Raw genomic sequence first — 26,973 nt, forward strand, 5'->3', positions numbered from 1 at the left:
CACCTACAGTATTCCAGACCTTTCTATAGTGCTCAGGCCTTTCTGGCAAATGTTCTGCAAAACATTGTCTTGCATTTATGTTATCAATAATAGATTCATACAAGCAATTACCATTGGCCTTGTTTGGATTGCCACTTCTAAGTTGGATACCATGCTGCTCTGCTATGCTAATAGCCGTCTCAAATATTGAGTTGCCTCCACCTACACCTCCTCTTATGTGGTTCTTGGCCTTTTTTATGGCAAGTACTGCGGCTGGTCTGTACCAAGTACCTTCATCTGTACCAAACTTCTGTTTCTGTACTAGTTGACTAGCCAACTCCTGTTTCAGTACTCTCTCGGTAGGCAACTCCTGCTTCTGTTCTGTCTGTGTAACACTGGTGTGTATGCTTCCCATCTTTCTCCTCCTTACTACCTTGTCCCTAACATCTTCCTGTTCTACAACTTCTCTGACCCTGTCAACTACTACCAGAGGCCTACGACCCACATGACGTGAACCAGCACCACTTAGCTTTTTGATGTGTAGAGATTTCTTCTCAGCCACAGACTTGGGTGCTGGCTCATGGACAGGCTTGACGTTCTGGCGGTAGCCCGAAGGGTAACATAGGACGTATGTGTCAAAGATGCGTTCCATCCTACCCCCACTGAGAATTCGCTGTAAAGACAAGGTGATGTTAGGAGTTAATTACGTTGAATACATATGGCCTACTTTTTAGAAAATGTCATTGAACAGTTCTACAAAGTGTATACATCAACACAAACGTACTTGCTGTATGTCAACAAACAGTCCTTTGGCAGCATGCTGACGTATACAATGACGCCGGTCCCGAACCTGCATCCTTACATCTACAAACAAGGACAAATAACATGAGTTAAATGAAATATGGGTCTCCTACATAACAGTAACACATTGGCATGCAAGAATTACCTGGAACAGTAGGCAGCAGGTGTGTCCATTGGTCATGGTCGACATACTTCATTTTAACAGCTGCACAAAAGAACATACAGACGTATGGGTTTAGAAAAAAAAAAAGAAGGAAAAAGCAGAGACAGAACATTGTTCAAATATTGGACACCACTAACACTGGACAATTTTATGTAACACACAGAGCAGTTATTACCTGGAAAGGGCCGATAGGATGTTGCTGAGCGCTGAGATGGAGTAACACACTGTGGCTGTGATGAAGTACCATGCTTCTTCTTGTTTTTGTTGAAGCATCGTTTAAGTGTAGGATGCACTCTAAGTGGCACAGGATTGACGGGGATGTGCAGGATGCTGTATGAAGTGTTCCAAATGAAGTCCGCAAGGAGAGGCATACCTTTGTCATCACTTAGGTGTACCAAATCCTGACACCAGAGATGCCTTAAACAAAAAGTAATGACAATAATAAAGTCCCAGACAAACATGCATAAGAATGTACTATGTACTCCAAGAACAGTGATGTTGTATCCACAACTTCTTGGAACATACCTTTTGGATGGCTGGAAAACATTTGTTGAGAAATACCGCACTCCCATCTTTGCTGCAACTCGGTGATATTCCTGCTTTAGCAGAAGCTGGTATTCCAGTGTTGCATGTACATGTCGTATGGGAAAATCCACCACAAACACCTACAAATAACAAATTGCTATTAGCATTAAAACAAAATTCTGTGACTATTACTAGTCCCTTTGTGAACACATAACATTTTACTGAAGGACAGTATTGCCTTTGTCTGAGTGTTTATGATTTCACACATACCTTGTTTGGCCAGTGTTGCAATGCAACACTAAGGAGAGTCCCAAAGGCCCTGGCAGCCTCCTCAATAGTGCGACTTGAGGTCATGTTGTTCCCTGGAGCAAGCAGGCACACTGCATCTGGAGTACGTGGAGTATCACCAAGATGGGAGATTTCCAAACGCAACGCTTTTGCATCTCCTCCAGGTGTGGCCATAAAACCGAAGGACAGCCGACCCTCTGGCATGTTCACAACTCCATCAGCAAAAGATCTGAGATGTGAATCGCCAACAACGAACACAAACTGCATAAAGAAAACACAAATCAAACATTACTACATAAGGGAAAACACAAATCAAACATGTTAATAAATACGCTAATGAATTTTGTTACAACACCATGTGATGTAACAACCTTGCATGTATCCAATTATGTTGTATGACATGCTATACAGTGCATAACATAGTATTAGATGCTATAGACTACATAAGGAACTTTTGTATACATCACCTCTTTCGCATTGGCGTGACAATTGTCAGGAAACACAGTCTTGTGCTGATGACCAGTGATGTCTGACACAGGCCATCGGCGGACTTTATGACGTGAGCCACACCCTGCCATGGCTTAACAGGAAGAACTATATTAAATTGATGCCACATAAAAAAAACATAGCATTACTGCTGCTACCTGTTGTTTGCACATCAAAGTCATGCACACGTGTGTTTGCCATGAACATGAAGGCCACTTAGTCCTTCCATTCATCTGATAATGTGCATTACAGCTTTTTTTTAAATACAGAGGAAACAACAACTTTCACCACTTAGCGCACATGCCAAATCTGGCCAATCCTTGGCCATTTAGGAGGTACCCTATTTAAAGCTTTGTAACCCCAGATGTGAACACCACAGACACTTGAAAAATGGCTTAAATAAAGGAAGATGTTTGTACCATGTACAATACTAGCTTAGATTACTTTATATTCATAATTCTTAACGAAATTAAGTGCCACAAATGCAACTGTCTAGGCAAAAAATCTTTTGAGTTTGAGTTTGCTGTTTTTTAGTCTACAAAGAAATACTGGGAGATTGCATATATCCAGCAGGTTAAAGTATACCAAAAACTTCTTGATCACAAGTTCATAAAATGTTAAGGGATATGTAGAATTACTACAGGGTTGGGTCCGTTTCCGGTTTTGCCCGTCCGGTCCGATGAACAAGCTTAAACCGGTTTGATTTCATGCAAACTGACTGAACCGGCATTTGTCATTATGAGACGTTCTGGCAAATGAAAAAGCAGACTACATGAGCAACCTGTGCCGATGGTCGCTAAATACAACTTGTATTGCATTAGTAATAAGCAATATGACAACGTGATTAATGTAATATTCACTTTGTTTATAAACGGAGCCACTAATGTCTGAGTGCAAAAAAAACACTGACAGGCTGTGTGCAATTTAGTGCCGAGGCCGGCAACAAGGAGATCAAGTTTTATTAAACAACGGGTTGGCAGAATACTCGATTCTGATTGGTCCAAGGTGGGCATTATTTCTCAGTAAAGGGACAGGCTCTGCCTTTTAACAGAAAATCACTGCGCTACAAAATCCAGCATTCTAAATGTTTTAAACAGCAACAGTATGGCTACTCGTGGCTACAGACGCATTTTCATGCGCATGTTTGTGAACGATTGCGTTTATAGTAACCGCTGTTTTGAATACAATTCAATAGTTAGCTAGGTAGCTAGCCAGGATAACAAGCATGCTGTGAGACCATTCTGACCTAAAACCAGAAAGAATTTTAATATTGGCTCCCTGCCCCGGCTCGCACCAGCACCCGGTCACGCCTCCTGTCTGTTCTAGCCCCACGGTGGTGGAATGACCTTCCTGTGCAAGTCAGAACAGCAGAGACCCTGGCCGTCTTCAAACGTAGACTGAAGACTCACCTCTTCAAGCTACATCTCACCTCATCACCCCCCACTACCCTCTAACATCCATTAAACCTCAACTGAGTAACCACGCGTCATGTTATTTTCATGTAACTAGGTTCATCTACAACTAGGTGGGTGGGGGGTGGGAATTTATATATATTTAAAAAAAAAAAAAAAAAAAAAAAAGAAAAAAAAAAAGGGGTACAATTCACACTTTTTGCAAAGTTATACCTATTGTAGCTCTCTTGCAGGAATGTTGTAAAGCGCTTGTCTCTGAGTTTTGTAATGCACTTGTTGTAAGTCGCTCTGGATAAGAGCGTCTGCTAAGAATCTATAATGTAATGTAATGTAATGTAATATTGGCTACCTGACGCGAACCTATGATAAAGCTAGCTGGCATTCAAAACCCGTTTCAGAGGGTCTTAGAAAAACAGTATGTTTGCACTGCGCGACCACACCATTTAAAAAAGCAAGACAGTGCTAGGGAGATTAATTTGATTAATTTATGGTTTCATGCAGTTTTATTAAATAATGTAATGACAAAAAATGCCTAAACTGGTGCTAATCGTATGGTATAAAACGAGAAGGAAGTATTTTTTCTTGGTAGAATCATTGTTTTCATTGAATGAACGACCAGAGGTTTTTGGTTAACAACTGTGGACATAGAAACCAACCAGAGTTTTTGCATAACAACGGTCCAAATAGAAATTCCAACTAGCGTTTTGCTTGACAACGGTAAAGCCTCTACACTCTCATTCATGTGCTCTTATTATGTTCCACTCGGGAGCGGCTGAGTCACGTGCGACACCTAGTGCAATTCGGTATTACCGGTCCGATCCCATATTTGACTTAATAGCAAAGCGCTTTGAAAATTTGTACATTTTACATTTTTCCAAACCTAATTACTACACATCTAAGATGCAAAAACTAAGCTGTGTATCCAGCGTCTCCAATTCTACCCAAAGCGTCTGAATTATGCTAACCCAAAGAAAATAGTCGGTTACGCTGACCTATAAAACGCTATTCAAAAAGAAAAATTACACATTATACGTGTAAGTGGTACACCCACCATTTGCTTTTAATCTATTTTAGATTCCTTCAAACTTACTGCTACTGCTGAGTGCAATAAAATTCTGGCACTTTGCAAAAGCAAAAGGGACGACTGCTAGAATTAACCAGTTATTTTACCCTGACAAAAAGTGCGGAAGGCGATTTTCCCCGTTTGATTTTACTGTATATCCAAAGTAAATTACGCAGAACTACCACATACCTCACATAACTGTGCCAAACGTTTTGAGTCAGTTATAAGTGGCTAAGAAACAAAATCCGGATGGAAATATTCCGCAACCGAATTAAAGCGTTTGCATGTTTTGCTACATAATATGCTGTCCGAGCACGAATGCTTAATATTTTATAAAAACAGACTTGATGCTAAAGCAAGAAAAGAACAGAAGAGGATACATGTTATAATCCTCAATCTTAATTTCTTATCTGTTCCAAGAAGTTGGCAGGCTATAACCAAAAGTAGGCTACTGCGCGATATAACATAAAAGTTTGAATTGAAGTAATTATTATGAAAATAATAAATCACAGCGGCAGATTTTTACTTGACCAATGAGAAATATTCAGCTCTGCTATGCCGACTGCCAAAGTTCCTGTTCTTTTGGAAAGTACTACCCGCCGAGCAGGGACATTTTTGGGGGTAAAATAATTTAGACCCTGGTCCTGCGGTGGAAATGCACTGAGATCCTAAAAAGGTTCTGAGTTTCCGCGGCAGAAACGGCAGCACTTTGAACCGCGTACTGAAAGGTGGATTACACAGTTGGGCGCAGTATATTTATTCGCCTCCGGGCGGCGGTGTAATGATACGTGTGGACGGGGCCTAGCAGCCAAGTTAGCGTTGACGACTATTTTTTTTTATAATCTGTAAGAGTACATTAGCAAACGGTGCAGAAGTAGCTGCATAAACAGTTGATTACAGTGGGTTTTAGCACATTCGTTGCAAAACACGTAGCCAAGCTAGGAAGCCATTCGCCAAACAGTGAAAACGAGAAACTTACCCCAGGCCTGGTTTGTCAACGCTGATCTTCAATTAAAACTGTGGTCGTTCGTTAACGTGTCGATTCCAATTGCCTTAATAAACAAATGTTTTAATATAAATTTGACTACCTATGTTTATTATTTGCTTGTAAATTCAACGATGAGAGATATAATGGTTTCACAAGGAAAACTACCTCAAACGAAGGCGCTTGCTAAGTAGCTACCCAAAAGTGAAATGGCGGGCAGGAAGCCTTTGGGGTTTTATCGACGCTGAGAATGCTGGGATTTTTTCCCAGACGCCACTGACTTGCAAACTAGGAAAAGGTAGAACCATCACACTATTGTTATTATAAGTGGACGCTTTTAATGCAAAGTGGTCATCATTGCATGTGAATGCATGAACGCGGCAGATCTCCGCTCCACAGGACAGCCATTTACAAGTCTGGCCCTCCGGAGGACAGGCATTCACACGTCTGGGTACCACCACTCAGTGCGCGCTGCCTAACGATCAACCGATTGTATCGTCTATGCTGCTGCATACCATCTTTTCTTCAACATTCCGATACTTTTATTTGTAGGATTGATAGGGAAGGCAAGAAAGGAACAGAAGAGCCCTGACAAGAACAACAAACATGATATAACAGGCCAATATACAGATTGTAACAGTTTTATATAGCCTCTCAAACACATTCATTATGTTTTTATGCGAACATTCACTTTGATGTCTTGACATCCGAGGCGACTGAATACATTCACATTCCACAAATAACTGTTAGCAACATTTATAGCACTTTTTGGTAATTTGTATTTGTTCTAATACTGTAGCTTATTCTTCTGCCTAGTTGGCTCTGCAGAGGTTAGGTCAGAATAGTGTTCACTGTGTGAACTAAACTGTGTTCTTGGCTAGAAATAGCTGTACAAAATAAGTATTCTATCTTATTGAACCTGTGTTTCGTAGTTGTCCATGACCATGAAATGCACTTTCCGCAGCGTCCGCCAAATAAATGTAATGCAATGTAATATAGCAGAAAACATGCACACGTCATAAAGATTTTGTTGCTGAATTGATTAATGCGACTCTCATCGTCATTTCCATATAATCGGAAAATGACAAGAATAAATACAATGAGAACTCGGACTTGCATGAAATTTTTAACTAATATTGCAGTGGTACACCCACCGTTTGCTTTCATCTATTTTAGATCCCTTCAAACTTACTGCTAGCGGAGCAGCTAAATACTTGAGTGCAATAAAATTCTGGCACTTTGCAAAAGCAAAAGGGACGACTGCTAGAATTAACCAGTTATTTTACCCTGACAAAAAGTGCGGAAGGCGATTTTCCCTGTTTGATTTTACTGTATATCCAAAGTAAATTACGCAGAACTACCACATACCTCACATAACTGTGCCAAACGTTTTGAGTCAGTTATAAGTGGCTAAGAAACAAAATCCGGATGGAAATATTCCGCAACCGAATTAAAGCGTTTGCATGTTTTGCTACATAATATGCTGTCCGAGCACGAATGCTTAACATTTTATAAAAACAGACTTGATGCTAAAGCAAGAAAAGAACAGAAGAGGATACATGTTCTAATCCTCAATCTTAATTTCTTATCTGTTCCAAGAAGTTGGCAGGCTATAACCAAAAGTAGGCTACTGCGCGATATAACATAAAAGTTTGAATTGAAGTAATTATTATGAAAATAATAAATCACAGCGGCAGATTTTTACTTGACCAATGAGAAATATTCAGCCCTGCTATGCCGACTGCCAAAGTTCCTGTTCTTTTGGAAAGTACTACCCGCCGAGCAGGGACATTTTTGGGGAACTACCACATACCTCACATAACTGTGCCAAACGTTTTGAGTCAGTTATAAGTGGCTAAGAAACAAAATCCGGATGGAAATATTCCGCAGCCGAATTAAAGCGTTTGCATGTTTTGCTACATAATATGCTGTCCGAGCACGAATGCTTAATATTTTATAAAAACAGACTTGATGCTAAAGCAAGAAAAGAACAGAAGAGGATACATGTTATAATCCTCAATCTTAATTTTTTATCTGTTCCAAGAAGTTGGCAGGCTATAACCAAAAGTAGGCTACTGCGCGATATAACATAAAAGTTTGAATTGAAGTAATTATTATGAAAATAATAAATCACAGCGGCAGATTTTTACTTGACCAATGAGAAATATTCAGCCCTGCTATGCCGACTGCCAAAGTTCCTGTTCTTTTGGAAAGTACTACCCGCCGAGCAGGGACATTTTTGGGGGTAAAATAATTTAGACCCTGGTCCTGCGGTGGAAATGCACTGAGATCCTAAAAAGGTTCTGAGTTTCCGCGGCAGAAACGGCAGCACTTTGAACCGCGTACTGAAAGGTGGATTACACAGTTGGGCGCAGTATATTTATTCGCCTCCGGGCGGCGGTGTAATGATACGTGTGGACGGGGCCTAGCAGCCAAGTTAGCGTTGACGACTATTTTTTTTAATAATCTGTAAGAGTACATTAGCAAACGGTGCAAAAGTAGCTGCATAAACAGTTGATTACAGTGGGTTTTAGCACATTCGTTGCAAAACACGTAGCCAAGCTAGGAAGCCATTCGCCAAACAGTGAAAACGAGAAACTTACCCCAGGCCTGGTTTGTCAACGCTGATCTTCAATTAAAACTGTGGTCGTTCGTTAACGTGTCGATTCCAATTGCCTTAATAAACAAATGTTTTAATATAAATTTGACTACCAATGTTTATTATTTGCTTGTAAATTCAACGATGAGAGATATAATGGTTTCACAAGGAAAACTACCTCAAACGAAGGCGCTTGCTAAGTAGCTACCCAAAAGTGAAATGGCGGGCAGGAAGCCTTTGGGGTTTTATCGACGCTGAGAATACTGGGATTTTTTCCCAGACGCCACTGACTAGCCAACTAGGAAAAGGTAGAATCATCACACTATTGTTATTATAAGTGGACGCTTTTAATGCAAAGTGGTCATCATTGCATGTGAATGCATGAACGCGGCAGATCTCCGCTCCACAGGACAGCCATTTACACGTCTGGCTGCTCCGGAGGACAGGCATTCACACGTCTGGGTACCACCACTCAGTGCGCGCTGCCTAACTATGAACCTATTGTGTAGTCTATGCTGCTGCATACCATCTTTTCTTCAACATTCCGATACTTTTATTTGTAGGATTGATAGGGAAGGCATAAGTTTGTAGAAGGCAATGCACGAGCATTTACTGAGACACCCGACATTGCCTTTCACTTTACTCAGTGGCTGTCATTCTGTTGCACCGTTTATACTCACTCTGTTTATACTGTACGTCCTGTCAATATTCTTCATACTATACCTTTCCTTTTCATACCTTTCATATTCTATATAGGCTATATATATATATAACATATGTACATACGCTGCATTGGACTTTACTGCTTTTTTTGCACTTCAGGTGACATGCTAACTGCATTTTGTTCTCCCAGTACTTGTGCTTGGTGCAATGACAATAAAGTTGAATCTAATGTAATGTCATGTAATGATGCTGGCTATTGCCCTACTAACAAAATGTGGTTGTGGCGACGTACTATTAACGTCCTCTATTGGTCTCCTGACGTCCGCGTTACGTATCAATTTACGTAGTATTAACGTAAAAACGTAAGACTAGCGTTATTACGTGATTACCTTTCCACAACGTTGCTGATTGGTCACTTGCTTATTAAACCCTGACGATCCATTTAGAGTTTGTGTATTAAAAAAGGTATATCATGGTGTTGTAATTTTGTTCTCCATTCTATCCTACCAATGAAATGCCATTGCTTCTGTAATTCATATCTTCAAAAAAAAAAAAAAAAATACTCAGTGCAGCAATACAAAATGTACACATATCAAGCCCAAATGGAATAGAAAGCCTTTATTGTCATTGTATAGAATACCACTGAGATCAGGTTCAAGTTACATTTCCAGGTACGCAATATGTGCTGAAGCAAGCATAATTATGGTACAGAAGATGAGACAAACATACAAAACTAGATACAAAAACAACATAAAAAGGGTGACTTGCACTAGTGTAATGTCTATAGCAGGTCCCCCAAAGCATATGTGCTAGTATAATATGCAGTACCTCCTCATCACCATAATCATCTCCACCACCATCATAAGCATCAACTGCAGCATATTGACAGAATATCATGACTACGTCCTCCCTAGTATTTTTCTGATAAATGTATTGATATGTCAACAGATTGAAGTGCACAAGAACTAAATTTAAAACACCCAAAACTCCTTGTCAATAAAATATGCATTGTCTTGCATTGTTGTAGTTTCAGGACAGTAATAACCATAGACCAATTATTTCAACATTATAACAGTGTTGAGTATTTTTGTCTTTTTCAAGCAGTGAACTACATTTAAGTTACGATCCCCCACATATTAAAGTAGGATGTCTGCAGGCATTAGCAAGTTAAATTTAAGGCTTTTTAGACATTTTAAATGCTTCTTAGAATAACATTTAAGACAGTTTGCCACACAAGTAAGCACAGGCAAGTTGTACTCTCAGCTAATTGACATTTTTACAGTTATCTAAAACAACAACATTGACATTTGTCCAAATGTTTATTCTGGTCCAAGAAAAGGACACATTGTGGGCTTTTACCATTGAAATACAAACACATTGTAACCACAGATAAATACACCATGATATATTCAACTGTCATGATGTATTAGACAATTTCATGAACAAAAATAAATTTAAGACAATGTAGGACTTTTTAAGGGCTTGTAATCACCCCTAAAGACATGTCACATTCATTTTTTCATGTTACTTAATTTTCTAAAATGCTGTCCATGTTAGCTATTTAATAAGGTTATAAGAGCTCAATAGAGTCTTATTACGTACTATACAGTTCCAAATCACACTGCCCAAATTCACAGGCCTCCCATGCATTGTTCAACGTGGAATAATGGAACTTGGAATACAGTCACTCTTGTCTCAGGCATGTCTTGAGTGGGGAAGGCTGGACCTCGGGTTCTTCACTGGGGCAACAGTCATAAGACCATGTGTGGGAGCTGAAAGGATATTAAATTGGACCAAGTAAGAAAAATACATTGAGTAACACACGCAGCAGGCTAAAATCGTAATTGTGTTTTGACAATGACAAACAGTCAATGAACAAAGAGCTGTTTCCATATAATATCCATAACTACCTTTATTCTGATCTTCTGCTGTAGTTTCCATTTGAGCTGTTGCACCAAATGTAGAGAACTCTGCAAAACAAAATCAATTTAACTCAGTATTTGGTTAAAATACAGATAAATACTCTTGATTAATATGGATTACACAATGCACTGGCGCAAAACCAAAGCCGATTTATTTATTTTTAAAAAAATTTTAAGACCACGATTACACCAGGTATGGAGTAATAATGCTGCAGGATTTGTGGGGAAAAAAGTTGAGTTTTTGGATTTCTAATGGAAATAATGTTTAGCTAAATGCTTTCAAATGAGCGCAAAAATAGCTTGCAAAAGAGGCGCCAACAATGCTAGCTTGAAAAGGCTTGCTAGCTCCAGTTTGTCAAACACCCAAAACCAAATGAAGACCACATAACTATTTCATATCATATTTAATAACACCTTAGTTGCTACTGCCATATAGCGAAGATTCTGACAAATTACACTTTCCATCGTCTAAATCAGCAATGCGGGAGACACGTTTCCCTGGCTTTTACATTTGACACAAAACTACCGCACGTCGGAAAATTCTAATAGCGAACCGTTTATTTTTATGTTCATTTTTTTAAGTTCCGAGAAAGTGCTGAAGTTTCGGTATACCGTGCAACAGTACGTCAGACACATATTCCAATCCATTGCTCAGTTTAGTAGAGAATGCACATTTCAGAGCGCCTCAGAGAGACAGATAGAATAATGACACATAAATACAAATTGCAAATAATAAATATGCGTAAAACCAATGGTAAGATTGTATATTTCTTCAATGTTTAGTCCAAGATATTTACTGTAGAATGACAAGGTATAATTTTTTTTTTAAGTTAGTCTCGCTTATTTCGTCATTCAGTGAGCAACGTTTTCACCGCTGTATTGGCATATTTTAGGGCTAATGTCGGGTTTATCGTGTTGCTACGGAATATTGCATTACATTACATTACAGGCATTTGGCAGACGCTCTTGTCCAGAGCGATGTACAACAAAATGTATAACCATAACCAGGAACAAGTGTGTCGAAAACCCTAGAGGGCAGCAGCCTACCGTTCTAAGTGCAGGGAACAACCGCATTGTTCAATTTAAACCCTGTAGGTTACACTGATTAACACTAACACAGACAAGAACAGCAACAACGCAGTCCATGCACAAATACAAGCAATAGTTAAGACGAGTTAAGTCACCTACGAAACAACTACATAGTTACAACCCTAAGCTTACAGTCAATTTAGAGATTAAATTGAGAATACGATTTCTCTCAGCATAATGACGGATTTCAAGACTAAACGAACTCACCCGATATTGTCTTCAAACGGACCGTATTATTTATCTAGACATTGGCAGACTACAGCATAAATTGCGTCTTTTGTTTATATTCAATATTAGTAATTGCAGCGAGAAACTGCAGCTCTAGGTCGTTATGTGATGGTAGCAACGGAACGAAGCGGACTATATATGTATTAGGCTACCGTTATTATTTCATAATACCAGCGTGTTTTCGCGCGTTTGCACAGAAACTCAGAACCCATAAATAAAATGGTTTAGCTGTTTCTCAGCATAATGACGGATTTAAAGAGTAAACGAACTCACCTGTTATTGTCTTCAAATGGATCCATGTCAAAGAAAAGTAATGATTCATCCTCTCAAATCTTTACCGTAGCGTATTATTTATGTAGACATTGGCAGAGTACAGTATAAATTGCGTCTTTTGTGAATATTCAATGTTAGAAATTGCAGCGAGAAACTGCAGCTGTAGACACAAGATAGTCTGTTATGTTATGGTAGCAACGGAACGAAGCGGACTATGTATGTATTACCGTCATTGTTTTATTATACCAGCGTGTTTTCGCGCGTTTGCACAGAAACTCTAAAACTACCAATAAAATGGTTTAGCTTTTTCTCACCAAAATGACAGATTTAAAGACTTAACGAACTCACCCGATACTGTCTTCAAATGGATCCATGCCAAAGTAATTATTCGTCCTCTCAGAAAGGTTTTACTGAAAAACTTTGGGTAGCCTATCCTAGCATGCACGCTAGGTGGCACTGTCAGACCGTGCTTTCACTGCTAAAAACTAGACCCTACGTTGTCGGATTACTTGCGTCGCCATGGTTGTCCCTTGCCGTAAAGAAGTTTACTCGATGTCGTAACCGTTTAGATTTGGAGCTCCAGCTTTTCCGCACCCCACCTAATGAAGAAGTCCAAATGGTGTGCAAACCATACGGCGGACATAGGTGTTCCCAATAGAAAAGTTGTGGAGCACAGTCAGATGCATCAGTCGATGAAGTTTTCTGTTGATCAGACTTACGATGTGGGAGTTATGACCTTTTAAAGTATGATCCTTTTTTATAGCGCCACCATCTGGCCGACATGGGTGTTTTTTAGTGCCTGGGTAGTGGGGTGCCATAGAAACCTACCTACCAAATTTGGTTGCTCTAGGACTTATGGTTGCTGAGCCTCAGACATTTTAGTGGAGAAAGCTGCCACGCCCCAACGATAAAGTTAAAATGGCGGGAAAACAATATGGCGGACACAGGTAGTCCCAATGGCAAAAGTATAGAGCACGTTCAGAGGCATACAGCTATAAAGTTTTGTGTTGATCTAACTTATGGCGTGGGAGTTATGGCCTTTTACGCGAAACCCTTTGTTATAGCGCCACCATCTGGCCGACGTACGTGATTTTTAGTGCCTGAGTAGTGGGGGCCCATAGGAACCCACCTGCCAAATTTGGTTGCTCCAGGACTTATGGTTGCTGAGCCTCAGACACTTTTACCGGAAAAAAATAATAATAAGAATAATAATAATTAAAGCCGCAAGCGGCGTTGGAAGGGGTCCAAGCAGTGGCAGCATCGCGCCCCCTATGGAGCGATATTAAAAAGGCTTTGTCCTCACGATCATATGCATTACATTACATTACATTACATTACAGGCATTTAGCAGACGCTCTTATCCAGAGCGACTTACACAACTTTTTACATAGCACTTTACATTGTATCCATTTATACAGCTGGATATATACTGAAGCAATGCAGGTTAAGTACCTTGCTCAAGGGTACAACGGCAGTGTCCTTACCCGGGAATCGAACCTGCGACCTTTCGGTTACAAGCGCAGTTCCTTACCCACTGTGCCACACTCCGTCCTCATTCAGTAGATATGTTGCCTTCACCCAACATATCTACTGAATATCATGATGATCGTATGATATATTGATGAGTTATGGCCAATTTTGAGCTAAGAGACGCTGTCGGATGACTTAGTTACGTCGCCATGGATGTGTCCTGGCCGCTTCCCGTCAAGGCCTTTACTATGTCGTAACACTTAGATGGCATGTCATAACACTTAGATGGTCCGGTGTGCATGCACAGCTGCAGTGTTTCTGCGCCGCAACTAAAAAAGGCGTCACACTAGTGTTGTCACGATACCGAAATTTTGACTTTGATACTGGTACCAGGTTTAGTATTACGATACTCAATACTGAAATGATACTTGAAACTTAAACGGTGCTAATTCGATACTCGGTACCTAACGATACTGAAATAACCTTAATAGATCAGAAACGTAATGTCCACAAGGGTTGACCTCATTTTCTAATTCATGGTTTATTAACAACCTTTAAGTTGTAGCCTCTTCAACATATTAATATGCATAGGCCTATAGTGTTACAACACTGAACAATAGAAAAACATGTTAAATATATTTCAAAAATTAAACAGTTGTAAACTAAATAATCTTTAAAAACAGGTCTTTCACCTTTAAATAGATTTAAAAACAGCATATTTTAATAACAATACAGCATCTATCTATAATAAAATATTTCCAAATTGGAACACCTATTGCTACTGAAGTGAACTGAGTCAAAGCTTGCGCTGAATCAAAGAGCTGAGTGCACAAGCACAAGTCACCTCACTTGGCAACCTTAGTTGCTACTGCCTTCTAGCGAAGATTCTGACAAATTACACTTTTCATCCTCTCAATCAGTAATGCGGGAGACAATTATCCGTGGCTTTTACATTTAACTCAAAACTACCGAACGTCGGAATATTCTAATACCGAACCGTTTATTTTTAATTTTTTTAAAAAAATTTTAAGTACCGAGAAAGTGCTGAAGTTTTGGTATACCGTGCAACACTACGTCAGACACATATTCCAATCCATTGCTCAGCTTAGCAGAGAATGCACATTTCAGAGCGCCACAGAGACAGATGGAATAATAACACATGAATGCACATTTCAAATAATAAATACGACATTGAGAAAAAACGGAAGAAAGACATAATATCAACTCGCGAATTGCGTGATGCGGGCAAAGAAGCCTACCGTTTTATTTATGTAGACATTGGCAGATGAGAAAGTTTTCGGTTACGCTGACCTATAAAACGCTATTTCAAAAGCTAAATCAGACATGTTATACATCGTTAGAAAGCTTATAATCTCACCTACTGAATAAATGAATTGTCAATGAAGCCAAAGCAACAGGTGTGGTATTACGCACAGCTATTTTTGAAGGTAGCCTACCCAGTGATCAAAAATGCGCGTATATTTCGCCAACGGATTGTTCAAGACAATATATGACCTCTCATTCGCAAAAAGGACATCTCTACGCGTAAAACCGATGGTAGGATTGCATATTTATTAAATGTTTAGTCCCATATATTGACTTTAGAATGACATAGTATAAGGAAAAAAACAAAATTGTCTCGTTTATTTCGTTATTCAGTGAGCAGCGTTTTCACTGCTGTATTGGCATATTTTAGGGCTAATGTCGGGTTTATCTTGTTGCTACGGAATATTGCATTACATTACAGGCATTTGGCAGACGCTCTTATCCAGAGCGACGTACAACAAAGTGTATAACCATAACCAGGAATAAGTGTGCCGAAAACCCTAGAGAGAAATACCGCTCCAAGTGCAGGGAACAACCGCATAGTTCAACTTGGACCCAGTAGGTAAAACTGATTAACGCTAACACAAACAAGAACAGCAACAACGCAGTCTATGAAAACATTCAAGCAATAGTTAAGACGAGTTAAGACTAAGTCACATACGGAACAACTACCTAGTTACAACCCTAAGCTTACAGTCAATGTAGAGATTAAATTGAGAATACGATTTCTCTCAGCACAATGACGGATTTAAAGACTAAACGAACTCACCCGATATTGTCTTCAAATGGACCGTATTATTTATTTAGACACTGGCAGACTACAGCATAAATTGCGTCTTCTGTTTATATTCAATATTAGTAATTGCAGCGAGAAACTGCAGCTGTAGGTCGTTATGTTATGGTAGCAACGGAACGAAGCGGACTATATGTATTGGACTACCGTCATTGTTTCATTATACCAGCGTGTTTTCGCGCGTTTACACAGAAACTCAGAACCTATCAATAAAATGGTTGAGCTATTTCTCAGCATAATGACTGATTTAAAAATTAAACGAACTCACCCGATACTGTCTTCAAATGGATCCATGCCAAAGAAAAGTAATTATTCATCCTCTCAGAAAGCTTTTACTGAAAAACTTTTGGTCGCCTATCCTAGCATGCACGCTAGCTGGCAGTGTCAGACCGTGCTTTCATTGATAAAAACTAGCGTCGCCATGGTTGTCGCTTGCCGTAAAGAAGTTTACTCGATGTCGTAATCGTTTGGATTTGGAGCTCCAGCTTTTCCGCACCCCACCTAATGAAAAAGTCCAAATGGTGTGCAAACCATATGGCGGACATAGATGCTCCCAATAGGAACATTGTAGAGCACATTCAGATGCATCAGTCGATGAAGTTTTGTGTTGATCTCACTTACGGTGTGGGAGTTATGACCTTTTAAAGTATGATCCTTTGTTATAGCGCCACCATCTGGCCGACATAGGTGATTTTTAGTGCCTGAGTAGCGGGGGGCCACAGGAACGCACCTACCAAATTTGCTTGGTCTACAACTTATGGTTGCTGAGCCTCAGACATTTTAGCGGAGAAAACTGCCACGCCCCAACTAAAAAGTCAAAATGGCTGGCAAACAATATGGCGGACACAGGTGGTCCCAATGGCAAAGTTATAGAGCACGTTCACATGCATATGTTGATGAAGTTTTGTGTTGATCGGACTTATGGTGTGGGAGTTATGGCCTTTTACGCAAAACCCTTTGTTATAGCGCCACCATCTGGCCGACGTACGTGATTTTTAGTGCCTGAGTAGTGGGGGCACATAGAAACCCACCTGCCAAATTTGGTCGCTCCAGGACTTATGGTTGCTGAGCCTCAGACACTTTTACCGGAGAAAAATAATAAGAATAATAATAATAATTAAAGCCGCAAGCGGCGTTGGAAGGGGTCCAAGCAGTGGCAGCATCGCGCTCCCTATTGAGCAATTTTAAAATGGCTTTGTCCTCACGATCATACGCCTTCACCCACCATATCTACTGAATATCATGATGATCGGAGGATATATTGATGACTTATGGCCAATTTTGAGCTAAGAGACGCTGTCGGATGACTTAGTTACGTCGCCATGGATGTGTCCTGGCCGCTTCCCGTCAAGGCCTTTACTATGTCGTAACACTTAGATGGCATGTCGTAACACTTAGATGGTCCGGCGTGCATGCACAGCTGCAGTGTTTCTGCGCCGCAACTGAAAAAGGCGTCACACTAGAGTTGTCACGATACCGAAATTTTGATTTTGATACTGATACCAGGTTTAGTATTACGATACTCAATACTGAAATGATACTTGAAACTTAAACGGTGCTAATTCGATACTCGGTACCTAACGATACTGAAATTACCTTAATAGATCAGAAACGTAATGTCCACAAGGGTTGACCTCATTTTCTAATTCATGGTTTATTAACAACCTGGTTCATTAACAACCTGTAAGTTGAAGTCTCTTCAACATATTAATATGCATAGGCCTATAGTGTTACAACACTGAACAATAGAAAAATATGTTAAATATATTTCAAAAATTAAACAGTTGTAAAGTAAATACTCTTTAAAACAGGTCTTTCACCTTTAAATAGATTTAAAAACAGAATATTTTAATAACAATAAAGCATCTATCTATAATAAAATATTTCCAAATTGGAACACCTATTGCTACTGAAGTGAACTGAGTCAAAGCTTGCCCTGTATCCAGGAAGTGAATGCACAAGCGCAGGTCACCTCACTTGGCAACCTTAGTTGCTACTGCCATCTAGCGAAGATTCTGACAAACTACACTTTTCATCCTCTAAATCAGTAATGCGGGAGACACATTTCCCTGGCTTTTACATTTGACGCAGAACTACCGTCGGAAAATTCAAATACGAAACCGTTTTTTTTTTGTTTTTTTTTTAATTACCTAAAAAGTGCTGAAGTTTTGGTATACCGTGCAACACTACGTCAGACACATATACCAATCCATTGCTCAGTTTAGCAGAGAATGCACATTTCAGAGCGCCTCAGAGACAGATAGAATAATAACACATAAATACACATTTCAAATAATAAATACGACATTGAGAAAAAACGACACAATAAACGAAACAAAAGACGAGTTATCAAGTCGCGACCTACGCGCAGAGCAGCCGACCGTTTTATTTATTTATTGACAGATGAGAAGCAAAAGGAATCACAAACGGATTGTCCAAGACAATATATGACCACTCAGTCGCAATAGGGACATCTCTACGCGTGAAACCAGTGGTAAGATTGTATAATTATTCAAAGTTTAGTCCCAGATATTGAATGTAGAATGACATGGCATAATTTAAAAAAAAAACTTTGTCTCGTTTATTTCGTTATTCAGTGAGCAGCGTTTTCACTGCTGTATTGGCATATTTCAGGGCTAACGCCGGGTTTATCTTGTTGCTACAGAATATTACATTAGCCTACATTACAGGCATTTGGCAGACGCTCTTATCCAGAGCGACGTACAACAAAGTGTGTAACCATAACCAGGAATAAGCGTGCCGAAAACCATAGAGAGAAATACCGTTCCAAGTGCAGGGAACAACCGCATAGTTCACCTTGGACCCTGTAGTTTAAACTGATTAACGCTAACACAAACAAGAACAGCAACAACGCAGTCTATGAGAACATTCAAGCAATAGTTAAGACGAGTTAAGACTAAGTCACCTACGGAACAACTACCTAGTTACAACACTAAGCTTACAGTCAATTTAAAAATTAAATTGAGAATACGATTTCTCTCAGCATAATGACGGATTTAAAGACTAAACGAACTCACCCGATATTGTCTTCAAATGGACCGTATTATTTATTTAGACATTGGAAGACTACAGCATAAATTGCGTCTTTTGTTTATATTCAATATGAGTAATTGCAGCGAGAAACTGCAGCTGTAGTTCGTTATGTTATGGTAGCAACGGAACGAAGCGGACTATATATGTATTGGACTACCGTCATTGTTTCATTATACCAGCGTGTTTTCGCGCGTTTACACAGAAACTCAGAACCTATCAATAAAATGGTTTAGCTATTTCTCAGCATAATGACTGATTTAAAAATTAAACGAACTCACCCGGCACTGTCTTCCAATGCTTCCCGTCTGACCGTCCCCTCACTGATATAAACTAGACCCTACGGCAATAGTTAAGAAGAGTTAAGTCACCTACGAAACAACTACCTAGTTACAACCCTGACCTTACAGTCGATTTAGAGATTAAATTGAGGATATGATTTACAGCATAAATTGCGTATTTTGTTTATATTCAATATTATTAAATGCAGCGAGAAACTGCAGCTGTATGTCGTTATGTTATGGTAGCAACGGAACGAAGCGGACTATATATGTATTACCGTCATTGTTTTATTATTCCAGCATGTTTTCGCGCGTTTGCACAGAAACTCAAAACATACCAATAAAATTGTTTAGCTTTTTCTCACCATTATGACAGATTTAAAGACTTAACGAACTCACCCGATACTGTCTTCAAATGGATCCATGCCAAAGAAAAGTAATTATTCATCCTCTCAGAAAGCTTTTACTAAGAAACTTTGGGTAGCCGATCTTAGCATGCACGCTAGGTGGCAGTGTCAGACCGTGCTTTCACTGATAAAAACTAGCGTCGCCATGGTTGTCGCTTGCCGTAAAGAAGTTTACTCGATGTCGTAATCGTTTGGATTTGGAGCTCCAGCTTTTCCGCACCCCACCTAATGAAAAAGTCCAAATGGTGTGCAAACCATATGGCGGACATAGGTGCTCCCAATAGGAAAGTTGTAGAGCACATTCAGATGCATCAGTCGATGAAGTTTTGTGTTGATCTGACTTACGGTGTGGGAGTTATGGCCTTTTAAACTATGATCCTTTGTTATAGCGCCACCATCTGGCCGACATAGGTGATTTTTAGTGCCTGGTTAGTGGGGTGCCATAGGAACCCACCTACCAAATTTGGTTGGTCTACAACTTATGGTTGCTGAGCCTCAGACATTTTTGCGGAGAAAACTGCCACGCCTCAACTAAAAAGTCTAAATGGCAGGCAAACAATATGGCGGACAAAAGTGGGGCCAATGGCAAAGTTGTAGAGCACGTTCAGATGCATATGTCGATGAAGTTTTGTGTTGATCTGACTTATGGTGTGGGAGTTATGGCCTTTTACGCAAAACCCTTTGTTATAGCGCCACCATCTGGCCGACGTACGTGGTTTTTTGTGCCTGAGTAGTGGGGGGCCATAGGAACCCACCTGCCAAATTTGGTTGCTCCAGGACTTATGGTTGCTGAGCCTCAGACACTTTTAGCGGAAAAAAATAAGAATAATAATCCTAACAGATACAATAGGGTTCCACCAGCTTCGCTGCTTGGACCCCTAATAATAATCCTAACAGATACAATAGGGTTCCACCAGCTTCGCTGCTTGGACCCCTAATAATCCTAACAGATACAATAGGGTTCCACCAGCTTCGCTGCTTGGACCCCTAATAATAATAATCCTAACAGATACAATAGGGTTCCACCAGCTTCGCTGCTTGGACCCCTAATAATCCTAACAGATACAATAGGGTTCCACCAGCTTCGCTGCTTGGACCCCTAATAATAATCCTAACACATACAATAGGGTTCCACCAGCTTCGCTGCTTGGACCCCTAATGAAACAAAGTCCAATGGACAGCTACATTATACAGCAAGACCAGAAGAAGAAACTATAAAAAATTATAAATATTGAATTGGCTGAGAATGCATGACAAAAGAAGGTGCTAGCATGGGAGAATTTATATATTTTATCCCAAATAAGGTCCAATGCACACTTTACCCTTGGCTGCCATTTTGCAAATTGGCCAACTCATAGTTGAGACACCTGAGGTCAGTCAGGTCATGTTAATGTACACAGACACTACCACAGAATCTCAGCATTCTGACCAAGGCTGCATTTATGTAAACATTTCAACATATCCTTAATATTTAATTTTCATCTGCAATTGGCAACAAAGTGAACAACCGTATATTAATACAATTAACAATATACATAACATTTATGCATATGTTCAATTAATTACTAGCTTAATTACATGCATACAAGTGTCGTTAAAAAAGGTATTTGCCCTGATGTTACTGCATATTTAGCCGCGTTTCCACCTAAAAATTTTTAGTCCCAGGAACTACTTTTCAAGGAACTAAAAGGTTCCTTCAGCCCATGGTTGTCTGCGTTTCCACCGCGGTCTAAATTCCCGCGAAGATTAGGCAAATTAGCCCACTGACATATGAAAAAGCGACGTTGTCGTCGGTCCATCTGTCCTATGATTTCTTCTGTAACCCCATACTACCACCGAAGTAGCCTACATTATTTTCTAATAACCGGGACAGCCCGGAGGGGTTTATTCCACTTATATACAACGGGCTACCAACAATGACTGTATATGGTTACTTTTGTATTTATTGATTTTTATCGATTTAATCACCAGGAATTGAAATATTCTTCTCCAGCCGTTTGGGCATATTTTACCGTTGTCAATCAAAAATGTCGTTGGTAGTTGAACTTGGACAGTTGTTATGCAACAAATAGTATATAACAGGCCAATAGTCAGATCGTAACTGTTTTATATATCCTCTCAAACACATTCATTATGTTTTTATGCGAACATTCGCTTTCATGTCTTGACATCCGAAGCGACAGAATGCATTCACATTTCCAATATAACTGGCAACAACAGCAGAAAACATGCACACGTTGTAAACAATTGGCTGTTTGATTACTTTCTCATCGTCAATTCCATATAGGCTAATCGCAAAATGATAAGAATAGAACGAAAACTCGGACTTGTGTGAAAATTTAAATTAGTAGTTGTACAGCCACCGTTTGCTTTCCTTCGAAGTTACTGCTAGCCGAGCAGCGAAGTGTGCCCTCCAGATGCGAACCATGCACCATAAATTAGTCCATAGTCTTCCTGGTCTTTTCGTGGAATTGAAGAATGGCAGTAAAATGGAGTAAAATTACGGCAGTCTGAAAAAGCTAAAGGGACGATTACTAGAATTAACCTGTTATTTTACCCTGACAAAAAGTGCGGAAGGTGATTTCCAGTTTTACTGTATCACCAATGTTAATTACGCAGAACTACCGCATACCTCACATAACTGTATCAAACGTTTTGAGTCAATTACAACGGGCTAACAAAGAAAATCCGGAAGAAAATATTCAGCAACCAAATTAATCCGTTTGAATGTTTTGGTAGCTTACGTAATATGCTGTCCCAGCACGAATGCTTAGCATTTTATAAAACGAATACTAAAGCAAGAAAAGAACAGAAGAGCACACGTTATAATTCCAAGACGTTGGCAGGCTATAACCAAAACTAGGCTACTGCGCCGCATAACATACAAGTATGATTTGAAGTTATTATGAAAATAAATTGATTTGCGGCTGCATATTTTCAAACATGGCGGTTGAAAATCAACACAAAAAAATGCTGCGAGTACTCGACCAATCAGAAATGTTCAGCACTGCAAGCTCCACCCAAAAGGTTCCTGTACTTTCGGAAAGTACTACCCCCCGAGCAGGAACTTTTTGGGGGGTAAAATAAAGCCCCAGGAACTAAATGTAGACCCTAGTTCCTGCGGTGGAAACGCACTGAGTTCCTCAAAAGGTTCCTAGTTCCAGGGTAAAGTTCCTGCGGTGGAAACGCTGCTTTTGTCACACTGAATGGCAAAGAGAAACAGTAAACTCAAAAGATGTTTTTAAAATATAATTTCATTTATTTAATGAAAAAGGTTATCAAACACCCAGACAAACGGCAACAGCAGACTTCAAAGGCAATCAAAAGCCAAGAATCAAGACAATATACTGAAAGCAAAAAGTGTTCATCATTTTACCTATTTTGACTTCTGTAATTATGTTGCCAGTTTAATAGTTTCCTGATTTTTGTCAGATTTTAAGCTCTTTAGCACCATCATGTGTTGATTTGGCCAGTACTGTAGAATTGGTGTCTTTTCATGCCTAGCAATGTATATACCAAGTTACATCATATTAAGTCAAACCTTTTTTGATTTATTCACAAAAGTTCATTCACCTACTGTGGCCATGTTTTTTTGGCATGGCAACTTTCTTTTAACAACTTCTAAAAAGAACGGTCTCCCCAACAAATTAGTGCAAACTACATGCCAATACATCAAATGGTCTTAGACAAGATATAAATCAAATGTTTTACAAAAAATCCAAATTATGAGGCAAATTTTGAAGCAATCCTTGTGAGGAGGTGCATAAATGTATCAAAATTTGTGACTGTATGTCTTATGGATGACAAGTTATATGTTGCATTTTCAAATATCTGTTACAGCACCACCATAGGGTCAATGGAAGCCATATTAACAAGGTTTACACATGGTACAGGTCCCTATAAGCATGCTACATTTAGTGAGAGCAAAAGTGTTTAGAAGGTGCCACTGTACCCAGTGAGCTAAATCAGACATTTTTAAAAAACTTTTATTTACCTTTTAGGTTCCCCGAGCACGGATGCTCTTTTGCAGGAACGCCCTGTTTACAGAGTCCATGTGTTCCTTGCCGCCCACTCTCCGCCTTCAGCTGCTGTCAGCCATTCTGCCACGCCCTGTTCCTGAGGCGATTATTCAATCAGGCCTCAGTCACCTTCCTCACCTGCAGCTCGTTATCTCCTCATTCTGCCTGTTACTTATACCCTGCCGGTTTGTGTGTTCTTTGCCCGATCGTGCCTCTATTTTTCCAGTGCCGTTCAAGCCTTATCTGTGTTTTTGCTGATTCCCGGTTACGAACTCTGCCTGTTTACCCGACTCTGTCTTTGCTACGGTTTTTGTACTTTAGCCCTTTTGGATTTTTTGTGGGTTTTGACCCTTGCCTGAATTTTAATTACGAGACTGTTGCTTATTCTGTACCCTGTACTGCTGAATAAATTGCCTTCAAATTCTCATCCGTACTTCCTGATCAGCTTTTGAGTCCAACCCCCACTCCTGACAATCTTAGCTCACACAAATTAAACAAGCTGTATTCCAAAGCAGTGCTACCCAATTATCCTAAATTAATTTATTCTAAATTATTTCAAGAAACTTGGCCCTGTGTTTTTTTCTCTCACTATCTAAAGAGAATGTGATCATTCAAACTTTATGGGTTTGATTGTCAAATTACCACTATTTTAAGTATTTGGATGTTATGAAAAAGCTTTAAAATTAAAGTCGACTGAATTTTGATATACTGTATCATTATTTATATTCTATACCATTGCAAAATTGTTTTTTAATGGTTTTAAAATGTTTTTTTTTAATGATAAGAATTTATACTTTTGGACATATCACAAAAATGTTACTATCATGTTACTATGGAGGTCAGATACTGCGTGGGTGGGGTCGAGGGCGTAGTCCTTGCGTTTTGAGTGACCGCTAGTGGGCGGACCGTCTGAGGCTGAGAATACAGCTAGAGTGACCGCCGGTTTTTCCCAGGGTGCGCAGAAAAATACTTAAATGACAGAAATACATTTTTAAATGACAGAAAAGTAGACAGCTGAAGTCAGCATTCCCTCCCAGTAGGCTAGTACAATGAACTCGGGTGAATTCAAATTATGATGGCGGGGAAAAAAATAAGTGCGGACGGTGGGAAAATGTTGACTGTGACAGCCATCAAGATAAAATAATAGAGTGACAGGCTACATTTCAGTAGATAGGTAAAGCAGGGTTTTCCCTAGGTTTTCACTCTTAGCTATATTTTGGAACAGCGTTATTATATATATATATATATATATATATATATATATATATATATGAAAAAACGCTTTGACCAGCGGTTTTCATCAGAAAAAAGACGTTACGTGTGAACATAGCCTAACTTTGTTGACCAAGCCATGTTAGATACTAACGTTAGTTCAGTCGAGGTATCTTCATGTAACGTCAACTAACCAGCTTCACTGGCTAACGCTGTCATAAATTTTTTCCCGACCGTGAAAACTGCCTGCCTTGTTTACATTTTGGAGAGATAGTGGGTAAATCTGTCGCTGTTTCCGTCACAGCACTTTTAACACAAGCAAAATCAGAAGCGCTATCTTCTTACCGTGAAGAGCATAGACGTATATATGTCTATGGTGAAGAGTGCCTGACCCGCAAATACCATATTTGGTACACTATATTCTGTAAATGCATTTAGATCAAACCTACCATGCATAAAAACGCTCGTCAATCACCCACTTCTATTTATAATGTCATCATAGCGTGTTTAAACCCATAAAGCCACCTCTCTATTTATTTATTTATAGTTTTTTTTGTCAGCACATAGAACTCTCACAGTTGTTTTTACATTCATTCAGAATCTGATGTGTTTTTACGTTCATTCGGCTAAAGGCGCTGCAGAAAACCCTGTAAAGCTAAATAAGTTGTCATATTGCACAAAGTCAACAAATCTCCATAGCTAGTTAGATAAATAATATTTCTGATTGTTATAAATAATATTTCCTGAATTGTTGCTTTATATTTCGTGTGATAATTATGTTGATGCTAAGATTGCTTTTCAGCTATGCCAGCTAACGTTAGCGAATGTAGCTGTTAGCTATCCTCCTTGTAGGCCAGACGAAGGTAATTTATACAATATAATAATATAAGAAACTCACTTTGTGGTTATCCTCCGTACTGCTCCGTACTGTGCTTGATCGAATTGTGGGGACTGCTCCAGGGTTCAGTCGCAGTTTTTTGCAAAATCCACTCTGTTTTTGCGCCCAATTCAAAAAGTCGTCTGGTTTAAAATGCAGACTGCAGACTCTTGTGTTGTTTGACACTAATGAACCTGATAAAAATTCTACCCACTTGTTTTTTACATTTGTGTCCTTCGGGATTGCGTGTAGTGAGTCACTATTTGTGCATCCTTTAACACAACTGTGCCGCTTGCAAGGTGCCATGTTTGCCAGACTTGACAGTGGCAAATGCAGCCTTGCCCTCAATGTCAATCATAAGCAAAAAACACGCTGTGATAGGCTGCATGCAAATGAACCGCTTCCTGACGTCAGTTTTAAAAATATGGGAAGAAAGCACAGTAGGGGGCGCAGTGATTTTTAAAACATCAATTTTTCTCATTCAAAACAAAAAATTATAAATGGTAAATAATTTGATAATACAGCTGACACTGCGTATTTTAACACCAAGGATAGTACAAAATATAAACGAAGCAATTTCAGACTTCAAAATTACTCCAATGCCGTACAGTGCTTCAATTGACGCATTTGCCTCTGCGGTAGAGGTTCAGCGGGGCAGAGGGAAATGCTTGCGGGGTTCTGACAGTGGAGGACAGCAGTGTAATTTTTCCTCATAAGCAGCTTCCATCATTCAGCATTGTACTAACATCATGCCATGTTGCATTTGGAGGTGATTCATTACATTACAGGCATTTTACAGGCATCTTATCCAGAGCGACTTACACAACTTTTACACTGCATCCATTTATACAGCTGGATATATACTGAAGCAGTGCAGGTTTAAGTACCTTGCTCAAGGGCAGTGCCCTACCCAGGAACTGAAACCGCGACGTTTCGGTTACAAGACAAGTTCCTTTACCATTGCAGTACACTGCCGCCCAATTTGCTATCTTCAGATGGATGCTTATCTCTGTGATCTGGAGATAACAATCAAATATATTTATGGATCCAGTAATTATCTT

At 39.5% G+C, this 26,973-nt stretch overlaps 2 long non-coding RNA genes across 2 annotated transcripts in view; both read right to left on the reverse strand.

The window, feature by feature from the left end:
• Positions 1–371: 371 nt before the first annotated feature.
• On the reverse strand, positions 372–1,173 carry LOC118227109. Its single transcript, XR_004765162.1, has 4 exons — positions 1,119–1,173; positions 926–985; positions 764–843; positions 372–652 (listed from the first exon to the last, which is right to left on the reverse strand). It is a non-coding gene; the product is annotated as an uncharacterized LOC118227109 (long non-coding RNA).
• Positions 1,174–9,612: 8,439 nt separating this feature from the next.
• LOC118227112 overlaps positions 9,613–26,973 on the reverse strand; it is a 32,042-nt gene continuing 14,681 nt past the window's right edge. Inside the window, exons 4-5 of the long non-coding RNA XR_004765171.1 lie at positions 10,875–10,934; positions 9,613–10,736 (exon numbers count right to left, since the gene is read on the reverse strand). This is a non-coding gene — a long non-coding RNA (uncharacterized LOC118227112). The remainder of the gene's footprint in view (positions 10,737–10,874; positions 10,935–26,973) is intronic.

This window comes from Anguilla anguilla, chromosome 5 (assembly GCF_013347855.1).
Source record: "Anguilla anguilla isolate fAngAng1 chromosome 5, fAngAng1.pri, whole genome shotgun sequence".
NCBI classification, from domain to species: Eukaryota; Metazoa; Chordata; class Actinopteri; order Anguilliformes; family Anguillidae; genus Anguilla; species Anguilla anguilla.